This window comes from Parasteatoda tepidariorum, chromosome 9 (genome assembly GCF_982258835.1).
Source record: "Parasteatoda tepidariorum strain Cologne lab strain chromosome 9, Ptep-v5.0, whole genome shotgun sequence".
Taxonomy (NCBI): Eukaryota; Metazoa; Arthropoda; class Arachnida; order Araneae; family Theridiidae; genus Parasteatoda; species Parasteatoda tepidariorum.
The window spans coordinates 87,321,618-87,347,016 of NC_141763.1; the positions used below are offsets into that span (position 1 = coordinate 87,321,618).

Genomic DNA, 25,399 nt, shown 5'->3' on the forward strand with positions numbered 1-25,399 from the left:
AATTAAATTTCTGTATGCCGTGTTTAATTTTTAAAAGCTTTTGTTTTGACAAGCATATTTGTATAATTTGATAACGAAATTAAACAGAACTGCATGATTACTTAAATCCTATAAGAGAAACGATTTTTTCTTAACTTACGATGAAGCATACTACTGCTATCAGACATTCTACACAGTTGTGAAATATTTTTGAAACCTATGAAATTATAAACAATTTGCTAAGTATATAACTCGGATATTTTGGAGCCTATTTAGAATAGGCTGCTTATATTTTATCCAAAATAAGAGCGAAAAACTTTTGAAGGAATAAAGAAAAATCATTTTAGCTAGAGAAATTTATTTTTACTAGAATAAGCACGAAGATATATTTCTATTCAAATATAGCTCCCAAAGATAGGTGTTCCATTTTTCATTAGAAAAATAATTAAAATTATTTTTCATTTAAATTTTTTTTAAGCTGCATGTAATTTAAGACAAACAATCCCACGTATAATTATAGAATTTTCCCTGAATTTAAAAAATATATATATTTTCCAATATAATTTGGAAATGAATTAAAATCAGTTATAAGGACGATTTAGTGCAGAGATGGGCAAACTACGGCCCGCGGGCCAACTGTGGCCAGCCGGAAGATTTTCTCCGGTCCGCGGATTGAATTTTTATTTGCCGATCAGTGGTAAATATAAACAATATACATCCATTTTCTTGTCGACTATGTTTAAAATTATTTCTGTTTTTCCTTTTTTAACAAAGTGCTGATGACATTTTTACTTTCTCTATTTTTGTTCTTCAAAACATAAATTAATGGAAATAGTTAGCACATACAGCTTCAATTGGTAAAATGTTGAAAGCAGAAGTTCCTTATAGAATAGCCGTAGATTGGCTCCAACTAGCATTTGTCTTTCTCGAGGAGCTGACTTATACTTATGGAATCTAATATAGGTAAATTGTACTTCACATTTGGCAGACTGCGCATTTTACCCTGCAACGAGTGGACAATCTAACAATCATCTGAAGCAGTTGTTTCTAAATATGCCAAAGTTTTACAAATCATTACCAAAAACTAGCTTCCAAAATTTAATATTTCATGCCCAGAAAATCAGTGCTATGTTTGCTTAATCTTATATACGTGAGCAAGAGTTTTCAACTATGAACCTTAGAAAAAATCATTTCAGAAGTAGACTAACAGAAAAGCCTTGTTCCTTAAAATAAGCACATCTCACTTCGAATCTTAATATAAGGAACTTTAAAAAATGAAATCGCAATTTCCGTCATCTCATTAAATATTTAAATTAAAACTTGTATATCGCTTTTTTTTAAAAAAAAATTTACTTGGCCCACCAAAAAAAATTTTTCTTGATTTTTGGCCCTCGACTAAAAAAGTCATCCCTGATTTAGTGCATGGCACCAACAATGTCAGAAAATTCGGAAATACATAAAATGTCTGACATTTTTCAGGCAAAATAGGAAGCATGAAAATGATAATACTATTAACCTAAACATTTTATGCCCGGTAAAAACTGCGTATTATTATATTCATTACCTAAGCCTTGTAAACAATGTAAATGCCAATCCGAATTTTGCATTGAAAATCTTTAAAAATATGTCAGGTTGTAACTAAAATATATACCATTGAAAGTGTGTAGCTGAATCTAAGCACCAATAAGTGATAAAATTTACAACAGAAGCTCAGAAGTTAATGCTTCATTCATGAGAAGCAACTATCCCGATTATGCTTTACTGAGCTATGATAGGCTTCATTCATGATAGACAACTACCCTGATTATGTGTTGTAGTCGTTTTCGAGTGCTTCGTAGATTTTAAGAAAGAAAGGTAAATTGTAATTGTAATTTTTTTAGAAGAGATATAGTTGAAGACAGAAGACTCCAGATACAATAAATAAGTGAGTATACGTAATAAGTGAGTGTTAAGATATTCTAAATTTTTTTACAGTGTACATTTCTTACAGTATATATATATATATATATATATATATATATATATATATATATATATATATATATATATATATATATACTTGCAAAGTATACTGTTTAGGTGAGGTATAATAATGTAGTTTGTTGGTAGATAAATACTAAGTTGGAGATTAAAAAATAATATTTTTGCTTTACTGAGCAATATTTTATCAAAGAGGGAAACCGGGTTCGAATCTCAGCGAGGCCTGTTCGATGCGAATTCCGCATCCAGGTTGCACCGACCAGTGGTAATTTGGAATATCTTCAGTGATAGACGGATCATGGGTTAGAGTCTCCTTGTTGTCAGGCTAACAGGGGGATATTTTCGTGGTTTTCTTCTCCGTTTAAAGCAAATGCCGATGAGTTCCATCAAAAAGAATTCATCAAGAAGGCAAATTTCCCCCGCTGCTTGATCCAGAAGTTCCCTTGTCTTCAAGATTGGTTTCAAAATTACTAGGTTATGGAGTTGAATATTACTAGTCGTAAACCGGGAAAAAATGGTTCGGCTGTTCTGCAACGGTTATAAAATAAAATACAATAAAAATATCCTGGGTAATCTGGATATTAATAAAAATGCACAGTCATTACTTAAATGTATGTATTTCCTTAAAAAAATATAAAATATAAATATATTTCTTACACTGAAAAATGGCTTTCAAATGATAATAACAAAACATAATCACGCTAATTGAAAGTGTAGTGTATCTACCACTACAAAAACATAATTAGTATCTAAGACATGTTAACTCGAGTCTATGATGGAGTACATTTTCATAGATAAAGGCTGACATAGTTAAAAAAATGGCTAAAAAAATTCTTTTCCTGATTCTTCAGGGCCATACGATTATGTACTAATTATAATATTTTTTACTTAGTTTGAAAAATTCTGTGTCTAAGGTTTAGTCAAATCAAATTCATGGTCTTAAAATTGTTTAAAAAAGTGAAATGGAGGGGACACTCATATAACAGTGAATGATGAGGTAAATAGTGATGGTGATTAGAGTTCATGAGGTAATCAGCAGAAATGGTGTATCAGTATTTTATGTGTGTAAAAAAAATTAGTGCTTAGGACAAAAGTTTGCGTAAATTTCTCTCCGTCACTATTTAACTATTCTATATGATAGCCTTTAATTTTGCAAGTGTTAACTCAGTTAATTGAACTTTCTCTTGCATGCCTGGTGCGAGATACACCATTTATGGTGAAGAGCAATATTTTACGCTATATCTTATGAATTGTGAGGTAATTAAGTAGCTATCATCTCCATATTGGTGACCTTCGGGCGTGATGAGAAAATGCCTACCTTGACAGTAACGCCCACTTCAATAAGAACACGCCTACTTCGATGGAAAGTCCACATTGAACAAGTGACTTGCTACTTGTGACAGCAACATTATTCACCTCCTCGCGCTGTTGCTTCTCAGTCTCGATCACACACAACGTATAACGTATATACACTCGACTGAGAAAGGCAACGCATGAGCGACCACGATCGTGAACTTAATACAGCTCCCTCAATCAGCACGCAAAAAGTGCGGTGATCTTAAAACAGCTCTCCCGGCTTCTCGCAGAACAGCAATGAATGAACTAGTGGTATCAGGTCATCGATTTCTATCACAGATATAATTCTGGTGGGGAGGGGGGTACTTTAGTGTATCTACCACTACAAAAATATAATTCCAATTCACTAGTATATAAGACATGTTAACTCGATTCAATGAGTTGGTACCTTTTTATAGATGAAGGTTGACATGGTCGATAACTACTTTTCCCAGAAAAATATAAATTACTATAGATTAAGTGCTTTAGAATTCCATACATTATTGGTCGATTTTTCCTTTTTGTATTCGATTCCAGAATTCTAATTGTACCGATAATATACACCTAAACAAGTTCATAATTTATTCATGAGATAATTGGAGCGCAAATTATGCCTTCCTTCATTAGCATTATAACTCGAAATTTTTTGTCAAGCAATTGAAAGTAAATTTCTTTCGCAAACTTTTTCAATGCATATCAAACTTTTCTCTCGACCAAATTCCTCAAATACGATTCCACCTACTTCATCATCAATAACTCGATTTATCATTACCCTCTGAATAAAGAATTATTTATGAAAAAAAATATATATAAATGTTATATAAAGATTAATTTAATAGCTCGGTTGTCCACCTAAAATTTAATTTTTCTTCTATAAGACATTACTTAAGAAAAATTAATATTTTAAAGAATCCAGTTGAAAGCGAACTGAAAAAATAAGCTGTTTGAAATGTAAAACCTAAAATATTTTCCCCCTCAGAATTCTTTTCTCAAAATGAAAAATTCTTCTCCTTCATATTTTATATCTGTAATAAGTACTCGAAATTATCATCAAAAAAGTTTATAAAAGTAAATATTTCGCTTCAAATTTCGTTATTATATTTTATAATTTTGCTTCTATATGGTTTTCTTTTTTTTAAAATTTAATTGCTTATGATTGACAGCAACTGTTCATGCATCTCTACGAACATATATTCCATTAATTAATATTCTAAATTACAATCAAAAAAGTTTATAAAAGTAAATATTTTTCGTTAAATTGTGCTGTTATATTTTGCAATTTAGATTTTATATTCTTTTTTCGTTTCTTTCTTTTAAATTTATTTGTTCATAATTGACAACAACTGTTCATACATCGCTATATGAAATAATATTCTAAATTATAATGGAAGAAATTTATAAAAGTAAATATTTTTCTTTAAATTGTGCTGTTATGTTTTGTAATTTAGCTTTTATATTCTTTTTTCGTTTCTTTTTTTTCAATTTATTTGTTCATAATTGACAACAACTGTTCATACATTGCTGTATGAAATAATATTCTAAATTACAATCAAAAAAGTTTATAAAAGTAAATATTTTTCTTTAAATTGTGCTGTTATGTTTTGTAATTTAGCTTTTATATTCTTTTTCCGTTTCTTTCTTTTCAATTTATTTGTTCATGATTGACAACAACTGTTCATACATCGCTATATGAAATAATATTCTAAATTACAATGGAAAAAGTTTATGAAACTGACTATTTTGCTTTCAATTTTGCTACCAAACATTGCAAGTTTGCTTTTATATTTTTTTTCTTTCATTTTTTTAAATTTATTTGCTCATAATTGACAACAACTATTCATGCATGCACCATGTTATGAAATAATATTTCAAATTGCAATCAAAAATGTTAATAAAATTAAATATTTTGCTTTAAATTTTACTGTTATATTTTATAATTTTGCTTTTATATTCCTTTCCTTTTCTTTTTTTTTAAATTCATTTATTTCATAATTGACAACAACACCTCATGCACCGCTATATGAAAAGATATTCTAAATTACAATAAAAAAATTCTGTAGAATTAAATATTTTTATTTTAAAATTTGTTACCACACATTGTTATTTCGTTTTTGTATTATTTTTCTTTTTTTCAAAGTTTATTTGTTCATAATTGACAACAAACTGTTCATGCGCCATGCTATGAAATAATATTTCAAATTACAATCAAAAAGAGGTTTATAAAAGTAAATATTTTGCTATTTATTTTTTTAATTTTACTTTTCTATATTTTCTTTTTTTAAAAGTTAATTTGTTCATAATTGACTGTTGATGGACATTGTATAAAATATTGTAATAAATCAAATATTTTTTAAAAAAAATTTCCTTTTGTCATTGTCCAGTAGTTGGTATCTTCCATATTGCTTTAGTACTTTTAATGTTGTTTTAAAAAATATTATTTTTACAGTGATTTAAAATGAAGTGTATGACTTAGATATTCGGAAATAACATTGAATAAATAATAATGCAGTAAATTTAAATTAAAGTAGTTTTTTTCTTCATATTTCTTAGGTAAATCCTTTAGGCTATTTTCCCAAAGAACATATTTTTTTTTCTAATTTTAAAAGCCTAAAAATTTAATCAAATTCATTAAAAGTTTTTGGAAAGAAAATAAATCTATTTCCCAGTTTTAAACCCTGATAATGTTTTAGAAAATTTAATTAGTTATTTATTCATGTTTTAGAAATTTCTTTTCAGCCATTTTTCTTTCTAAACAAACTTAATTAAGAAAAGTAATTTATCATTTATTTTTCGGAAACACAAGTGAGAATTGTTTCAGTGTCAGTATAACTTAGAGTTTCAATTAATTTATACTAAAGAGCAATTAATCAAAAGTGAATGAAAATGAAACAAAAATTTTAAACTCTTAAACGGAATAGAGTTTTTCTCAGAACTTAATTTAGATTAAATTTTAGAAGAAGGGATATTAAATTTCAGATTTTGACATTTCATGGTTATCAATTTTTTTTTGCTTTCAGACGACTTTACTAATATTTTGAGATAGTGCCGTAGTTTATGTGTATCTTAATAGTTTTCGTATCTCGCAAATTTAGTTTCAGTTTTTAAAGAAACAAATTTATATCTTTTCGTGCATTTCCCGAATTCAAGACTGTTAGGGTGTTCATTTCTTTAAATGTCATTATTAGATTAAATAATGTAACATTTGAATTATAAACAATTAAACAGATAAATAATAAACAATTACACAGATTAATAATAAACAATGTTACACGGTGTTTATATCGTCCGTGCATATTAAAAAATATATATTCATTTCATGCATTCCTACTTTTTTGACCATCTGATAACTAGGTGGAAATTTAAAAACGTGACTACAGTCTGTGGCCAAATTATTATACCCACTATTAGATAAAAATCTTAATTATCAGGGGATACTACACAGCATTATTGTTTTTTCGTGACGGAAACTGTTTTGAACTTGTTTAAGTTTGTGTATCAATTAATTAAATTAGACGATAGATAATATATATTCGACGATTCGATGAATTAGACGATATATTATAGAAACATAGAATATTTATTATACCAGGTATTACAATAATATATTATAATTATTAGACCAAATGATTCGAAGCACTGTAGTGTTTTAATAATTGCATGTTTTGCACCAGTTAATATGCAATGCTTTTATATTAAAACATGCATGGTATGGATTGTATTCAGGGGATTTTTTATATACTTCCTATTTGCATTTATTTTTAATGTATAACATTACAATGTTAACTAGTTGATGTACGAACATAAGCAAGTGCAAACCGGTTTCCGCCGCGTAAAAACAATAATGATGTATAGTATCACCGGATAGTGAAGATCTTACACAGAATCTTATAGTGCATCCAATAGTTTGGCCAGGAATTTTATATAAGGTCCTTTAGTGACGTTTTTTACGAAATACGCATTTTCTTACAATATTAAGCAAAACCACACTTCTGGCTTTCAAATTATTTTAAGAAATATGTATAAGATACAAACGTTCGTGGAAAAAATTACAAATGCAATGGAGCTTCTTTGCGATAAAATACAGTTATAAAGTAATGTATAATTCACAGTAGGATTACGAAATTTCCAATCGAACTTAGTCAATAATTTTGTTTATTACAGTCATTTTATAAAATGGTTTTTTTTATGCTACCTTGCTTTTTTTATTATATTCATATCATATTTAAAAACACTAGTATCGCATTTAGCACAGATCTTAATAGTTTTTATGAGTATTCTAGGGCACACAACGCACTCCCCTTGGTAGACTATATACTAATTAACAATACTAAACACACTATATATCAGACTATATACTTTGGCTATTTGCTGAATAGAATAAGGTGCTTCGCTTAGACCATCTCTTAATCCTGAAGAAATATAGTTGTTGCCAATACTAGTTGCTATTGTTCAGTATTACGCGAGCGTGAAATCCACCATTCGATCAAAGCTATTCATATTTCCTTAGCAATGATTAGAATCAAGCACCACCAAAGGCTTAAAGTCATGTATTTTGTCTGTAAATTCAGGTCAAAAGGTTGGATTGATGCATTGCGGTACAAAAGTTTGGGTACGCTTAGAATTATTTGATATATTTCAAAATAATCCAGATTCTCCGCCAGTCATCTAACTATAGGTGATCATTTTACTGTAACAGGTGTGAGAAGATTCGAAGTAAAAGAAATAGTTAATTAAAATCGAAAATTGGATTAAATGGTTTGTTGGAGAAACATGTTAAGCATTTTTAGCGGTCATGGAAATTCAGTTGACGATCAAATTATACTAGGAAACCATTTACTCTCCTTAAGAAATACGGGGTGTTTATAAAGTCCCGGACCCATTTTGATGTTTAAGAACTCATAAAATAATAAAGATATATTAAAATTAATAACATAAATTGTTAGATAGACTCAAAAAGTTTCATGACCCTTGTCAATGAACTCTACGTGCGTCCCCTTCGTCGCACGGAGAATATCAAGTCGATAGTCAATTTCACGCCAGGAAGCGGCAAGGATGTCGGCATCCACAGAGGCTATTGCGGTTGTAATTCTGGCTTTTAGGTCATCAATGTTCGACACGATCCTCCTGTAAACATTGTCCTTTATAAATCCCCAAAGAAAAAAGTCCAGCGGCGTTAGATCGGGTGATCTGGGTGGCCAAGGAATCGGACCTCCTCGCCCAATCCATCTTCCTGGAAAATGGTCATTCAAAGAACTACGAAAGATGATACCCCAATGAGGTGGTGCACCATCTTGTTGCAAAAAGACATTGGGCTGAAGCTCTTCTAGTTGTGGAAATACGAAAGTATCATCGAATATGAAGGTATATGTGGGTATCATCGCTTGTACCGTATCACCGCTGGACTTTTTTCTTTGGGGATTTATAAAGACAATGTTTACAGGAGGATCGTGTCGAACATTGATGACCTAAAACCAGAATTACAAACGCAATAGCCTCTGTAGATGCCGACATGCTTGCCGCTACCTGGCGTGAAATTGACTATCGACTTGATATTCTCCGTATGACGAAGGGGGTACATGTGGAAATTCATTGACAAGGGTCATGAAACTTTTTGAGTCTATCTAACCATTTATGTTATTAATTTTAATCCATCTTTATTATTTTATGAGTTATTAAACATCAAAATGGGACCGGGACTTTATAAACACCCTGTATAATATTTGAAGTTTTCCAACAAGGCAATGCCTAAGTACATCAGATGAGTTTTAAACTGCTCCCTTCTTAGTCCTGGTTTAAATCCAAAGATAATGTTCAAGGGATCGTGTTACGATCCGCATATGTCAACCGTTTAGCTGTGATTATCAGTTCTGCTACAAAAAAGAGATTAAAACATAATAATGCCTAAGCTCACCGGACAAAAAGATAGTCACCCCAGCACGGATGAATCGTTAGGTTTCGTTAGATAACGCAGTGGTCAAGTGACGAGCTCGGCTGCCTGCGCACTACCTCAACGCGATCAAAGGCAAGTAGCCATTAGTGATATATTTTTGTTTTAAGAGGAAATTGTGTGTAAATATGGGTAATTGTAAGATTTTACAGAGTGGCAAAGAGATGCAATTGTGTTTGGCCGGCCCCATGGTCATACGGGGAATGAAGGTGTTGGATTTGTTGGTGTTTCGATGCGGACTGTTCAACGTAACTGCAAGCAGTAGTGTAATACACGTGGTCACGAAAGACGATGTCAGAATTGTTGTCGGAAAAGATCCGGCATGAATTTGACCGGAGACGTGTTTTACGACTTGTCAATCAAAATCAGTTCCAAACTCGACAGGAATTACTTCAGTTAGTGAATGAAGATTCAGCCCAACCTGTTAGTGAGAGAACATTGAGACGGGAACTGCAAGCAATGAACATTTGGAGTCGAATACCTCGTAAGAGGCCATTGCTCACACGGGCATAAATAGCTGTGTGACATCAGTGGGCTAGAAGTTACCAAACGCAGACAGTTGCTGACTGGCGGAACGTAGCATGGTCTATCGAATCACGTTTTTGCCCCAATTCAAATGACGCACGTCGTCGAGTGCACCGAAGACCAGCTGCAGCATTTCATCCTGACTATGTGCATGGTCGGATTCAAGCCGGAGGTGGTTCAAGCCGGTCTGTCATGTTTTGAGGGTATTTTTTTTATTATGCATTTAGTCCCCTCACTGAGGTGGCCACTAACATGAACCAGCATGTTTATTTGAACATTCTGGATGATCAGATGCTTCATTTCAGTCAACATCCTCATGAAGAGTATACTATCTATATCACTATTTTTCAGGATGACAATAGCGAAGTTCATCGGGCTGGAAGAATATGTGACTGGTTTTATGAACACTCAGATGCTCAATTACATCTCGATTGGCCTGCAAAATCCCCTGACTTGAACCCCATTGAAAATTTGGAGGACATGTTGGAACAACGGTTAGACGCCGAAATCAGCATCCTCGCAATTTGGTGGATTTGAGCGATCAAATCCCCAGCGAGTGGCTTAAACTGGATTTGACATACCTGTACAATCTTGTGGTCTTACTTCCTAACCGAATCGAGGCGGTTATCAAATTCAGAGGCGGTGTTACACGTTATTAAATGATGTTTTTCATGATTTCTCTCAGGGTGACTAATTTTTCTTACGTTGTGCTTATCTAAAAAACATAGTAAATTCTGTCTTCACAATGAAAGACGGCGGATTATTAAAATTAAATGGTTTATCAAACCAATTTCTAAAATTTTGTACATTATTATCTCTAAGGAAATATTAATCTGCGCTTAAATTTTTGTGGTTGTTCAGTTGAAACTGGTGTAAAAATTTAAATCTATTTTTCTACTTCAATTTTCAGTTACTTATTTCGTTCGATATAATATCTTTTGCTTATCTAAAAACAAATTAATTACACTACCAATATAAAACTTTTCAGTAAAAAATAAACATTATATTAAAGTTTACAGAAAAAATTTATGTTCGCCTTAATTTTTGTTAGAAACTTGTTAGAATTATTTTGTTAGCAATTTTTAAGAGAAAACGGTTAAATTACAATTTATTTAATTGTTATTATACCATATTCAAACAAAACAGTCAAATAACCATAAATAAGATGGTTTTTAAACTGTTAACTATGAGAAAAACTGTTTAACAACTGTTTTCATCTAATACGGCTAACAACCAGAATTTCATAGCATCAACTGCTCTCACCTTATAAGTCATAAGGGTCATTAGATAATACTAGATCAAAATTCAATTTTTTAATTAATTAATTTTTAGACAAAACCAATTACTTAATAAATAAAAGTATAATTCGATTCAAAACGCGTTGAAAACACAATAAATTTATATAAATATAAAATAATAAAAAGTATAGACATCGAGGTTATCAAAGTGTCGAATACACTCATATTGGACAAATTTAGCATTTTAAATAATCAGTTGAATACTTAAAAAAATAATTAAATAACCGCTATTACATTTCAATATAAAAGTAATATTTTTACAATCGCTCACAAATAGCAGATCTTTTATTTTATCAGATAATTTTCAAAATTTCTTGAAATTATATTCCTAGACTGATAAATCAAACTGAAGGTTTATGAAATTTCTTACTTATTTCCAAACTAAATTACCGAGTTGATAAGTCTCTTATTTTCTTTTCAAAAACATAACTTTTCGTGCCTTATTCATTCCAAGATTCAATGGTTAACCAATACGTCAAATCACTAAACTTATTGACCCCGAATACGCTGCTTTATTTATTTGTATTCATTTTGCCATCGAATATTTATTCATTCTCTATATCAAGAATGGCTTATAGTGATTGATATAGCTACACTGTTAGAAATTTTTCGGAAAAAATGGTTAAATAACAATTGATTGCATGGCTATTTTACCATATTTAAACAACACAGTCAAATAATCATAAATAAAATGGTAATCAAACTGTTAAGTTTAAGAAAAACTGTTTATTAACTGCTTTCACCTAATACGGTTAAACAACCAGAATTTTATCCCACCAACTAGAACCACCTTATGAAGCTACTTAGTTCTTCGCTACTGCGTACATGGCAAGGCCGAGCGGGTTTATCTGTCAATCTCATGACCATCAGAACTGGAGTTCGAGTCCTAGTGTTGACACTACAATATTTTCTCTATTCCGTTCAACACGTGAAGAATTCCCAATGTCCGGCACTCTCCAATGACCATTGACTTACGAAAAGCCGAGCTTCTACATCTAGTTAAAAATATATAAAATTTTAAAAAACAAAATGCTAGTTGTAAATGGTAAAAAAACTGTATAGCTTTGTATTCATGGTTTTATAACGATATTTTTGTAAATGGTTATAATACCATAAAGGAAGAAAAAAAATTTTCCGTAAACTTTACAGTTAATCGGATGGACAGACAGCTGCCAGTTATATTACCGTAATTTTAGAAGGAAAATTTTAACAGTGTACCCGTTATACAAAATATTATAGTACATGAAATGTTAAATGATAACTATAACTGGTAAAACTAAATAAACTAGTAAAACATCTTAATAGTTTGTAGATTTACGCACCATAAGCTATGTGTGTATAAACTTCATTTTTTATTCACAAATTTATTCACCGATTAACTGATTTGCATATTGACACATCCGTCCTCTCTCTGACGTTTTCATTACCCGATTCTCTGATTCACGTAGGTGTCGAATCGCTAAAACCATTGTCTTCAGAATAAACAGTTTCTCTGATTCATTTGCTTTTTGCTATACATACTCTATATAAAAATTTAAAGTAACTATCAATGTAGCTATATGTTATACATATAAATACTCAGAAGATCATGTCCCCTTTCCTACATAAACGTAAGTATACAAGCCCATTAAAAATCGCATGATCGTGAATTGGCGATGCATAAACCATACGTTTATAAATTTTCTTTTTCATTTATACTTTTATTTACAAATTTACGAATTCTCATGTTCACAATTCATTTGCATTGAATTAAATCACTAACCTTCTTTTCATTAACCTCACTTTTATTCCAGGATTTACTAATACAGTGAAATATTAAAACCATTCAATTCTTGATGCATTGATTCATCAATCATCGATTCATCATGTTTCTTTTCTCTTTAGAATTTTATTCAATTTCTATCTCAAGAGAGACTTAAAGTAACCACTGATATCGCTACATGTTATAAGCAAAAGCTAATTCAAAAACGATCTTTTTTTATCAGACAAGCAATTATTTATTATCCTAAAAAATGTTTTAGTAGTTATAAGATTTTAAACCACTATCTTTATATTGCTATTCTAATTAATCTGTCCCATTCCTTCTTAGTTTAAAAACTAAATTTTTATTCAATTTATAAAAGAACTCCAGAAATAAATTTAACAACTTGACTTCCACTATCTCTTAAATTGCATTCTTAGTTTCGCTACTTTTCAAAACAATTTTCTTTTTCACTTGGGAATTATTCTATTCTTGTTCTCTGCATCAAATATCTCGTGTATAGTTCTGAAGTCATTTACAGTCCATAGAAATGGGAATTGTTTCAATCGCAGTTTCTACCGTTCAATGATACAGATTGTGGAAGAGATAATAAGAATTACGAAGCTACTATAGTTTAAAACTTTATTTTTTAAAAAATATATTTAGGATTTGTAAAATAAAGAGAATCGAAAGTATTTCTCGGCATGTAAGTTTTTTGTTGATATTTTCATATATTTTGTTGCAAATAATTTTCCACGCATTCCCTTGAATATAATTTTGAAATATCGATTGTTGTATAATATGACGTATATTTTCATGCAAGTATATATATATATATATATATATATATATATATATATATATATATATATATATATATATATAAAATTCAGTATTATATGTTTAACAGTGAAATTAAGAGATCAGGAGAATACTGACCTTCTCTTGTGATGTCAACAATTACACAATCGTGGCACACATAATTACACGCAATCACATAATCACATACCCGAAAATTTTACTTAACATCATTTTTTTTCAATTAAGCCGGCAAATGTCTACAAATCGATATTAACCATAGTCTCGGTTTTTCACCGATGTATTTGGTATGTGTTCGCATTCATAGATAAAATTCGATGAACTTTTACCATTCACAGTAACATATACAATGCTTCATGTTTTTACGCAAAGAAACACATTTGAAAAAATGCATATCCGCCATTTAAGCATTGCATACATACCTAGTAAAATTTATATTGTCTAGGTAGTGTTTTAACAATTATAGGTGCACTATGGGCAAAGTATGATAAGCATTAATTGACGGATCTAAGTGACAAAAACAGCTTCCATACAAAGCTATGGCTTTGTTATATTCCAAAAACTGATTCCAAAAATTATAACCAATTACAAATTATATTCCACTGATTCCAAAAATATTAATAAATTGATCATCAATGGAAAACAACATTTTCATCATTCAATGAAACAAATATTTATAAACATAAACTTTACTTTAACCGGAATGTTTGGTAGTTATTATAATATCCAATTAGACAAAAATATATGTGCATGGAAAACCGGTTTGTAGCCTCTTAACCTTTTCTTAAAAGAAAAAAAAATATGAGAGAAGGAAATATTAAAACAGTAAAACATTCCCGCAATAGCTTATTTAGGGTTAAGGGGTCGTGGAAGTTTAGGCTCCACAATTTCGCGATCAACGACATAATTGGGGTAATACGAGCAGCATTGCTTACATGCCGATTTTACTTTCCAGGCAAGATGGTACACATCGTTCTGAAGCCGGGTGAGATTTAAGTCACCGCTGGGGATCGAACTCCTGTCCTTTACCTTAACGGTTCAGTGACTTAAGTAATTATAATCCCTGCTAATGCAGTTGTTATGAATCCCTACAGAAGCATTTAAGTGGAATAAACCACAGACCTCAAAAACTTTAAACTATAATGCTAAAAAGAAAATTATTCATGTTGTTTTGTAGCGAAAAAATATAGTAAATATATTTTAGAATTATCAAAAGAAAAGATGATACACAAAAGAAGCAATGATATCTTACAATGCGAAAGTCGGATTTTAATTAAAGGCCAACAGATTGCTCAAAGTAATTGCTTTCTGTGAATCATACCGTTTAAAATACCTTGGTTTTAATGTTAAATTTAAATTCCACTAATAATTTTGCAGTATAAGGTTGATGTCCGGTTAAGGATTTGCAATATAATTTTAAATTAATTTGTTGGTACTTTTATGAGTAATGGAGGAAAGGCTGATTTCATTAAAATGGTTGGACACACTGAGAAGAACACTGAGTTTCATTTTATATTATTGAAGATTTAGTTTTCTAACTAGTTTTTTTAACAAAGATGATTTGTATGAGAACAAATTTGATTAATTGGGAGATTTACATAAAACAATAATTTTAGTTAAATTCGTGTTATTTTATATAAAAACTTTTTTTTGAATAGAGTTGACATAAAAATTCAGATTAAAGAAGGACTTCGAACGCTTTGAGCATGACCTACTCATGGATGTTTGTAATTGCACTGTAAAAAAAAGGATACTCAAATTTCGCAAGACGTTCTTCGTTTTTAATGAATGGTAAATGCTCCGAAAGAACATTTCGTCAAAGTGGTGAAATAAATATCGTTACTTCTTCGAGGAAACAAATTTTGTTAATAATAAAGAAATATTTAGGCATTCCATTTTTTTGCCAAAAAAGGAAATGAAAAAACAACATGTAGTACTTAATGCACCTAACTTAAGTAATAATTACTTTACTGTAGGCACCATATTGCTGTTTCGTATGAAGAATTATGACGAGAACAAAACTCAAACCGGGAAATTATTAAAGGAATTGAACTTGTATGATTTTCGTCAGTGAATAATGTTTCAGTGCCTTTGAAGTTTGAGACTTCTGCTTTTTAAAAGTTTATGGGGCGAAATCCTAATTTTTTTTTAAAAATTATTACATAAAAACGTAGACAACTAATCCCTCATCCACTAATAGTCAGAATGCAATTTCAATCATAATGCTTTTGTATTCGCTTTGCGAGTTTTTTCTACAAATTTCGTACGCTTAGCTGCAGGAAAATGTGCTTTTTTAAACTCGATCTTCTTTATATGTATCAAGTTTGAGAACAGAGGTGCATTAAAATTGGTATTTCTAAAAAGATTCTTTTTGTTTAACTTTTGGGCAGAATCCTGAGCAATAATTTCCGTGGCACATATATGGCAAAGAATAATGAATGCTCAAATCGTCTGATTATTGCTTATTTCAACTTGTTTTGAATTAACGGAAATCTATGTATTTTAAATTCTGGTGCAGAGAGAGAAAAAACTCACGTTACTAAAAGAAAAGTTTACTATACATAGTATTTTTATACTCACATTCGTAAATGAAACCATGAACGCAAGTCTTTTTAGAAGAAGAATTATTGATTGCTATTTAATTAAACGTTTAAAGAACATATTGTGGTTATCGGAAAAGTATTTTACTTTAATTATAACGGTCCGAAAAATTAACTACCATGAGTTGAAAGACGTTGTATGCCGATTCCAGCAGGGGATTATTCATCTTCCACTTTTACATTACCACTGGCCTCTGTTAAGCTTAACATGTCTGAGGAAAGGCACACTTAGGAAGAAAAAATTAGAGCAAACCTGTTTGATGCTGTTTCTGAATCGCAATGGCAAGTTACCTTAGATCGCCAAATTTTTATCGCCAAAACAATCAATCAATAAATCAAATCTTTTTTATCACCAAACTATGATAATATACAAATGATTTCAAAAAAATTAAAAAATAGACCGAGTAATCTATTGAAGTTAAGATTAAGAAAATATTTTAATTTGGAACATTCTGAATTAGACACTTTAATTCGCTTCTCGATTCATTGCTTAGTTGGTTTTAAAAATCTGTCTAAACTTATCTAACATCTAAACTTATTGAAATGCTTCTACAGACTTTGTTCTTCAAAATTTTTAATAAATTTTAATTCCGTTGGTTTTAATCCTAGACAAACAATGTTTTGATTTTTGTTTAAAGACGTATTCAACATTATCTTGTGGTTATTTTTTTATTATTATTCTACGAAGTTTAGTTCCCCAAATAGAAAATAAAATCAATTTCGATTTTAATATTGGAAGTTGTACAGAGTATGTGTATACTTCTTGCATTTTCTAACTTTTAAGGTTGGAGGTAAAACTATCGTCTCGTTTGATAATACATTGCGATCATTGCGAAAACTGATTTAAAGAAAAGGACGTAAAATATGAAATTGCATCAAGAACTAATTTTCAACTAATACTAATAAATCATAATCATACTAATTGAAAATGCGAAGTATTTCAGACAATGAATTTCATAAATAGCCAAAAAATCAACAGTTTCTAGAAATATCTAACTAAAAATATTTGTAAATAATATAAATTAATTTTCCTCTAATTTTGTTGCTTCTATGTAACATTTAAATTATCAACAGAATTACGTTCTCCCCTATTTTACGACCAGTAAACAAAGTCGTAATATGTCTCAGATTAGTTTCTCATGTTTTATCATATTTTCAAGTTCAAAAATATAATTAGGATAAATCTCGTACAATGTTCAATTGAATTTTTTTCAATGAGCTTCCAATCACTCAGTTGAATTAAAAACATGAATGTAGATAAATTTTTCTGCAACTATTTTGCCTTTTTTTCCCGTAGATAATATTAGGAATCGATGTCTTAAATATTATAATAGTCTTAATTAAACTTTGAATTTGTTTAAATACTAACTTATATATTTAATAAATTTTTTTGCTAGTTTTATTTTTAAAAAAAATATATAGAACAATTTTGAACTCCATACGTATAATAAGATTTCTATTTCTTTAGTAATTTGCATATATTTACTCGAATTGGATTAAACAAAATGTTTATATAAAGTTAATAATAATAAATATAATTATCATTAATAATTGTTTAACAAATTTGAACGCGGAAGGAAAATTGTCATATTCTTAGATAATATGTCTGATCAAGCCTTTTTAATCTGTCGTTTTATTTTCTCGCAATTATTACAAATTCAGATTAAATATTATTATTTTTTAAACAAGGTAAACATCGAAACATATTTAAAATGTCATTATTTCTCAATTCTATTCATTTTACCGGCATATTTTACTGATTATCTTTTAAGATAAAATATTCCGTATTTTTCGCTTGAATGAGAAGTATTATTTTCAAATTTTACAATTTTTCGTGCTGCGTTGTTTCATTGAGATGTAATTAGTTTATCACAATCGGATGACTGAAAGATGTTTAAATGAATTTAAACATAGTTGATTATATCAAAATTTAAGGAAAACAGAACCAAAAACACATTTTTAGAAAATAATAATAAGGAAAAATTCTTTTTGAAATATTCATTCTTGCATTATGCAACAATTCTTGCAAACTCAGAGAGAAGATCAATATGTTCTCTATCTCTGTAAGCATCCAAACTCATGTAAAACGTCATCTTTATCCTCTATTGTATATTTTACAGATAAATTTTGCTTTTAATAATAAAAATGTTTAGAAAGAAGAAGATACCATTTTCCTCATCAACTATATACTATTTATTTCTAATTTGAACTATTTTTTCCCATTTTTTTATGAAAATTAGATGAAATAAATTGTTATTTCTGAATAAGTAGTACTGTAAGAAAATTATATTTTTAATTACATCGAAGTATGTTTAAAACAATATCACGCTTTTCGATAACATATTAGTTGAAATTAAAATGTTTAAAATTTCAGGCTTTATTATTACTGTTCGTGCAATAATTTTCCAGTGTAGTTAAAAAATCTGTATATTTAACATGCTGAGAAATTTTTTTTTCAACTACATATTCATTTTGATCATCGACATATTCATTCTACTACATATTCATTTTGATCAACTACATATTCATTTTGATCTCAATTTGATAGATTGAAATTTGACATCCAAATTAATCTAAATTTAAACGCAACTGTTTATAATTACACTAAGGTATATATAAGATGATATCATTTATTAGTTTTGATAGCACTTCTATAGAAAGTTTAGACGAGAACTCCATTCAAATAAACGTTTCAAATACCTAATTTTTCTCCGAATATTTTTATTTTAAATATTGACCAATTTTTTATCATTTCATTTCGAGTTCCCATACAGAAATAATAGATTTATTTAAATATTGATTAACAAAGACATTGCAAGCTTTAGGTAAACTGAATTTTGTGTTAATAAAAAAGACAATTTCAATTCTGTCAATTTTATCATCTTCAATCATCTAAATATTTAAAATTCAAAACATTAATTGAGATCTTTGTTGACATCTAAGTCTACAAAGAGTAAGTTAAAAGTTCATACCTTTAAATTGAATACTAATTACGTAATAAATAAATTTTACTAAACATTGGTTACTCATTTTAAATTTAAAATTCTTTTAATCTACTTTTTTTAAGATATATTTTTAGTAATTTCTTTTTTTTCTCGGGAAAGTTGAATTTTTTTGTTATTTTAAATATCAAGTGAGCATTAAACAGATAATAAATATTTAATATATATATATATATATATATATATATATATATATATATATATATATATATATATATATATATATATATATATATATATATATATATATATATATATATATTTCACTATAACAAATTATTTTTGAGATGAAATGTTAAAAATTTTTTAAACACGTTTACCAAAAGATTTTGAACGTAAAAAAATAGCACATTTAAATTTAGAAATAGGTAAAGTAGTTAAATTACAAGTTTTGTTTCTTGGAATAATATGTTTATAATAGGTTTGTTAAACGGAAATATTAAAAACTTATTAGAAATTTTAAGAAAATTATAAATACTGACGCATGCATGCAAAACAAATAGGCCAATTTAATGTGTTTTATAAAATGCATAAATTATGTAATTATTTCATTACAATGCGTACAAAAGTGAGAACAAACAATAGAACACTTACTTAAAAGAATAATTTGCTCTTGAGTTTTAAGACAATTTTCTCGGTTTTATTTCAACGTCTTTCAAGTATTCCATTTGTCTCGATTAGGAAAAACACGTCGAACTCGATCAGTAACATCTCCTTGCTGTAGACGATATTCAGTATATGTCTCAATTTGTTTTAACCAATAAATCGCAACAAAAATCGCTTGCGTTTGTCTTTCCAGTTTATTAGGATAAGAAAAAGCAAAGAGAAGAGAATCACATTTCTAGTTTATTGTAGAATCGTCTGCTATGAGAGTCTTCGTTCGACTTTCACGCAGATGGCGCTAATGTAGCTGAATGGAAGAACTCTTTCAAAAGTCACGTGTTTTAAAGATTAATCTGAACCTCAGCTATTGCTTGTTTTGGTGTTATTTCCGTGTTGTATCCAATGGCATTCCATCACAGTCATCCGCAATATTTAAAGTTTTGACTTGAAAAACTAGAAATAAAAATAATTCACAATTTTTTTTCTGTTTTATTGAATAAATACTGCTGCTAACAAATCGTTGATACAAAAGTTTTATTATCATATTTTCAAAATTAAATTATAATAATAATGAAAAAAATTATAAGTTCACGACCCTAGAATTTGAAATATTTTTACAGTGAAATAAACTCTTATTTACTGTCTCACTTATTACCATACTCACTCTACACATGAAGAATCAATATTAGTTGTTTCATTAAATAAATAGAAAAAAATCATAAATTTTCATAAAGAAAAGATGATCTTTGCAAAAATTTTACGACGTAACTTAAATTTGAAATTCAATAACTATTGATTATTTACGTTTCAATTGAACTTTATTTTTGGCTTTTAAGAATGAAATTAATTTTGCGACGTAAATTATTTGATATTTGTTTGAAATTTTTTTGATTAGAAGAAAAAAGTGGTTTTATAATGTTTTGAATATTTTATTTGCTTAAAAATTGATAATATGAATGTTAGAGCATTGGAATTTTGTGTAACTGGAAATATATAGGGAAATGGGTTTGGTGTTAAGATATAGATTACAGTCAAATAATTCATTTAGAATTTGTATGGAATAGTACATTAAAAAAACTAGAGAGATCAAATATGAGTAATTTAATTTACGTATTAGTAGAATGCAATTACTCTTTTGATCATAATTTTTTTTCTTCTTCTTTTAATGTAGGAGGATTTTAGGATTATTTCTTCCTTTATTTTTTTTGTACAAAACATCATTCAGATTACTCATAATTAGGAATTCTTTTAAGTTCAAAAAACACTTTTTTCAATATTTCGAAGCTAAAGACATAATTAAACACTTAAATAGAACTATAATCAGTATTTAAGATATTTTAATTAAGAATATCATGTTTATTTTCAAATTATCATAGAAAAAAACTCTGTATTTAAAAGTTTTAGATGCTTAGTAAACTTACTATTATAATTAAATATAAAAAAAAATTAATAATCAATTTTAAAATATTAGTAAAATAGATATTATTTAAAATATTATAAAGTTAAGTTTTGTTTATTATTATTTTTAAATATTTAAGAGTTGCACTTGCGATTACTCAGTTTCATTTAATGCGCATAAACTGCAAGAACATACAACCATAAAATGAGATAAAAATACAAAGAAAACATGTAAAAAATGTGTATAAATTTTTAAAAGAGAGGAAGAAAAAATATTAACAAGAAAATATTTTTTAAAACAATTATTTAAAAATAAAAATAAATTAAAAATTAAAAGTCGGAAAACAAAATAAGGAAAAGATATAATCACGTCATAACTTCACACGTTAATATCCACACGATATAAAGAGTGCTTTCAAATATTGCATTAGTTTAGCCAAAGCAAAATATAGCCACAGCAATAATGGAGGAAACACTTTGATATTTTGACTTTATTTCTTAAATTTCTCAAAAAATAGTTAAAGAATTATTTTGTAACTTGAAAGGTGTTTAGTTCATGCGATTGTTCATACTTAGCAATGAGCTTTAAAGCTTTCAGAGGTTTTAAAGACCTACGAAAGAAAACAAGTATTTTTGAACATCCTATGCCAAGAAATGAAGCAAAAATCTTGTAACTGGTATCGAATACTTTAGTTGTTGTATTTAGTAACTGCATGAAGTAAACCACGAGCTAATAGTTTTGGAGATATGGACATTTTTATAAAAAAATAATAATTTTTTGTCTCACGTTTCCTTGTTATAATTTCATAAACATTCAATGGAATTTAACAAAATGTTTGGGAAAATTTAAGATTAATTACAAAATCATTGATTAAAAATTTAAAAAAAAAATCGTTAAAAATTTCGTAGAGAAGAGTATTTTAGCCAGTTCTTCTATATTCCGCAGGCGCAGACAAAATTTAAAAAAAAATCTTTTCATAGTTTTGTAGGGAATCCTATTTGGCGAGTAATGATAAAAACTTTATTTGAACATGTTAGAAATTTAAAAAAGTTTCAAGCACTTTTCTAAGTAGTTTTTGTACTTTTTAAAGGAAAGCTAAAACCGATAAAGTTTTATCCACAAGTTTCATATTGTACTATTAAACAAGATTTATTAAAAATGAAACCGGTTATGTCAGGGCATTGCAGATTACCCTCCCTCCCCATTAAAAGTAAACTGCTGTTTGTAGAAAATGCAACACCATGAAGGAATCATCAGAATCAAATGAAATTCGCAGCAAATGTCAATTATAGGATATTATGCAAATTAATAAAGTTTCAGAGCCATCGCGCGTGCGTGGCGCGCGCAGCGCCCTCTGAATTGATGCTGAAAGCGTATAAATAAAGTGCTGTAGCGGGACGTTGAAAATAGTCTATGATTATTTGTTAGTGGCAAACGTTTAGTGAGACCTGAGTATGCCTCCACGACGGAAGAATAAGAAATTCAAGCAACTTACGGAGTTTGAACGAGGGAGGATAATCGGCCTTCGAGAAGGAGGATTTTCCTATCGCGCAATAGCAGCTCGTATGCAGCGGAACAGTTCCACAGTGATGCGAGTTTGGAAGCAGTGGACCGACGAGCACCGAACAACTCGAAAAACGGGCACTGGACGACAGAAGGTGACGTCAGAGCGCGATGATCGACACCTGCTCCGCATGGCGGTGAATGATCGCACAGCTTCCTCCAGGCAGCTGGCAGCACATTGGTCTACTGCTACAGGTGTACAATTGTCGGCTTCGTCAATTCGTCGTCGTCTGCTGCGCCGTGGATTGCGTGCAAGGGTGCCATTATACAGGATTCCCCTCACGGCGGATCATCGACGGCTGCGTCGGCAGTGGGCTCTTGAGCACAGAGACTGGCGAGCTGATTGGCACCAAGTTGTCTTTTCAGATGAATCACGCTTCAATTTGTGGACCCATGATGGCCGTGTTCGTGTTAGACGTTATGCCGGTCAACGCTGCCTTCCTGAGTGTATTATTGAACGACATAGTGGTCGAACACCCGGAGTTATGGTCTGGGGTGCGATTTCGTATCATGGACGATCCAATTTGATACGAATTGAGGGTAATCTCAATAGCAACAGATACGTCCGTGAAGTGCTACAGCCCGAAGTCGTTCCTTTCCTTCAAGGCATCCCTGGAGCTATCTTTCATCAGGATAATGCACGCTCACATGTTGCGCGGACTGTTAGAGACTTCTGTTCAGCACAACGCATGCAACTTCTTCCTTGGCCTGCTTATTCGCCGGATATGTCGCCTATTGAGCACGTGTGGGATATGGTTGGTCGGCGTCTCACTCGTGATCCGCGTCCTGCAGTTACCAAAGACGAACTTTGGTTGCGCATACAAGCGATATGGAATTCTCTTCCTCAAGCAGATATTCAACATCTGTTTGACTCCATGCCACGTCGTATAGCAGCACTTATTGCAGCGCGTGGTGGCTGCACCAAATACTGATTTCGGACGCTTAATTTGTTTCTTTTGTTTTGAAAATTTCATCATTTATTTGTATCAGTACAAGTCGTTTCTGCATTAAATTTCATTTGATTCTGATGATTCTTTCATGGTGTTGCATTATCTACAAACAGCAGTTTATGTTTCCTTTTGCATATTTTCCTTCTCTATACAATCAAAGTTCAGTTACCGGACGATTTTTATAAAGTATTATCATTTGTTATTAAATTCGGCCTTACGATGCAAAATAAAATTGTGAAAAAATCCTGATCGTTTTGAGCTTTCATTGGAAAAGTACAGAAACTACTTTGAAAATTACTTGAAACATTTTTAAATTTCTGAGATACTCAAATCAAATTTTTTTATAACTTGAAATATACGATTTACTACAAAATATTAAAAAGAAAGCTTTTTAAAATTTTTCAGTGAGTGTTTAGTATAAAAGAAATAGCTTAAATACTCATAACTCCTTGTTCTCCTTTCCTTGTTTTCTGGATTGGTTCAAAATTACAAGGCAAAGTTGAACATTAGTTGTCGTAAACTCAAAATAGAGTCAGCTGTTTAATGACTGTTATATATATAAAAAAAAACTCTAGCAAAGCACTTGTTAAAATTTTGAATTTTATAAAAATAAATACTATAGCTCAATTATTATTTTCAAATCACTGAATTGATTGATTGATTTCAAAAATATATTTACGCAATTTCAGTACATGATTCTTGAACTAATTGTTATAGTTTATAATCAGAAAAAATATATATATATTTCAGACAACTATTTTTTACTTTAAAAAAGACATTAATGTTAAATATAATATAATATAATATATATATACTAGGAGGCTTCGCCCCCTGCTCGCTGGCGCTCACCAACCCCCGGAACTGCTTTCACAGTTCATTTCGGATTTGCTTCGCAATCCAATGCTCGCTTTGCTCGCTCATTGGATACGTTCTTAACGTCTAGTTTTTGTATACTTTTTTGAATACTGAAGTTCCGAAAACTTTTCACTGTAGAAAATTCTAAACATGTACATTTCAATATTAATTTGAAATTACAAACAGTTCACATGTTTTTCTTAATCACACTATTCTAAATTTCAGTTGTTGAGAAAAGTAACTGTTGTAAGTTTTGTTTTAAAGTCTTTCCCACCAGAGGGCTAAAGCCATGTGTTGTAAAACAATATAAAATAGTAGTCTGCCACTGAACGGCGGATGTAAAGCATCGGCTTTGATGAAGATAATTTTGTATTTTTAATTCTCTGAAGGGCGCCACCTTAATAATATGGAATTTGTAAAATAAATGTATAGATTTTTGATTGTTGATAAAGCCCATCATTTTGTGTTTTCATCAGTGTTCAGAAGCAGAACAACTATAAGTTTTTTATTTTATCACAAAAAAATAAAATGTATAAAAAACAAAGAAAAGAGTAAGAAAATGAGTATAGTCATAGAAAAAGTTAAAATTATAATATAGTATTTGTCAGTTAAAATAAAACTTTTTGTTTAAGTCATTGCTAACAATTCAAATTCCTCCGAGGAAATTCTAAAGTGTAAATTAAGGCAGTATTGTTAAGTTGAAACACAATATTTTTAACTTTGATGTTAACAATACAATTCAATTTTTCACAAAAACGATTGTTTCCATTGTTAAGTTCAATGTCAGCAATTAAAATTTTTCT

At 29.7% G+C, this 25,399-nt stretch overlaps 1 protein-coding gene across 1 annotated transcript in view; it reads right to left on the reverse strand.

Moving 5' to 3' along the window:
• Positions 1-20,101, reverse strand: part of LOC107453489 (glycine receptor subunit alpha-2) — a 58,101-nt gene extending 38,000 nt beyond the window's left edge. Inside the window, exon 1 of the mRNA XM_016070349.4 lies at positions 19,821-20,101. The gene's annotated coding sequence lies outside the window, so the exon portion shown is untranslated. The remainder of the gene's footprint in view (positions 1-19,820) is intronic.
• Between the last annotated feature and the right edge of the window lie 5,298 nt (positions 20,102-25,399).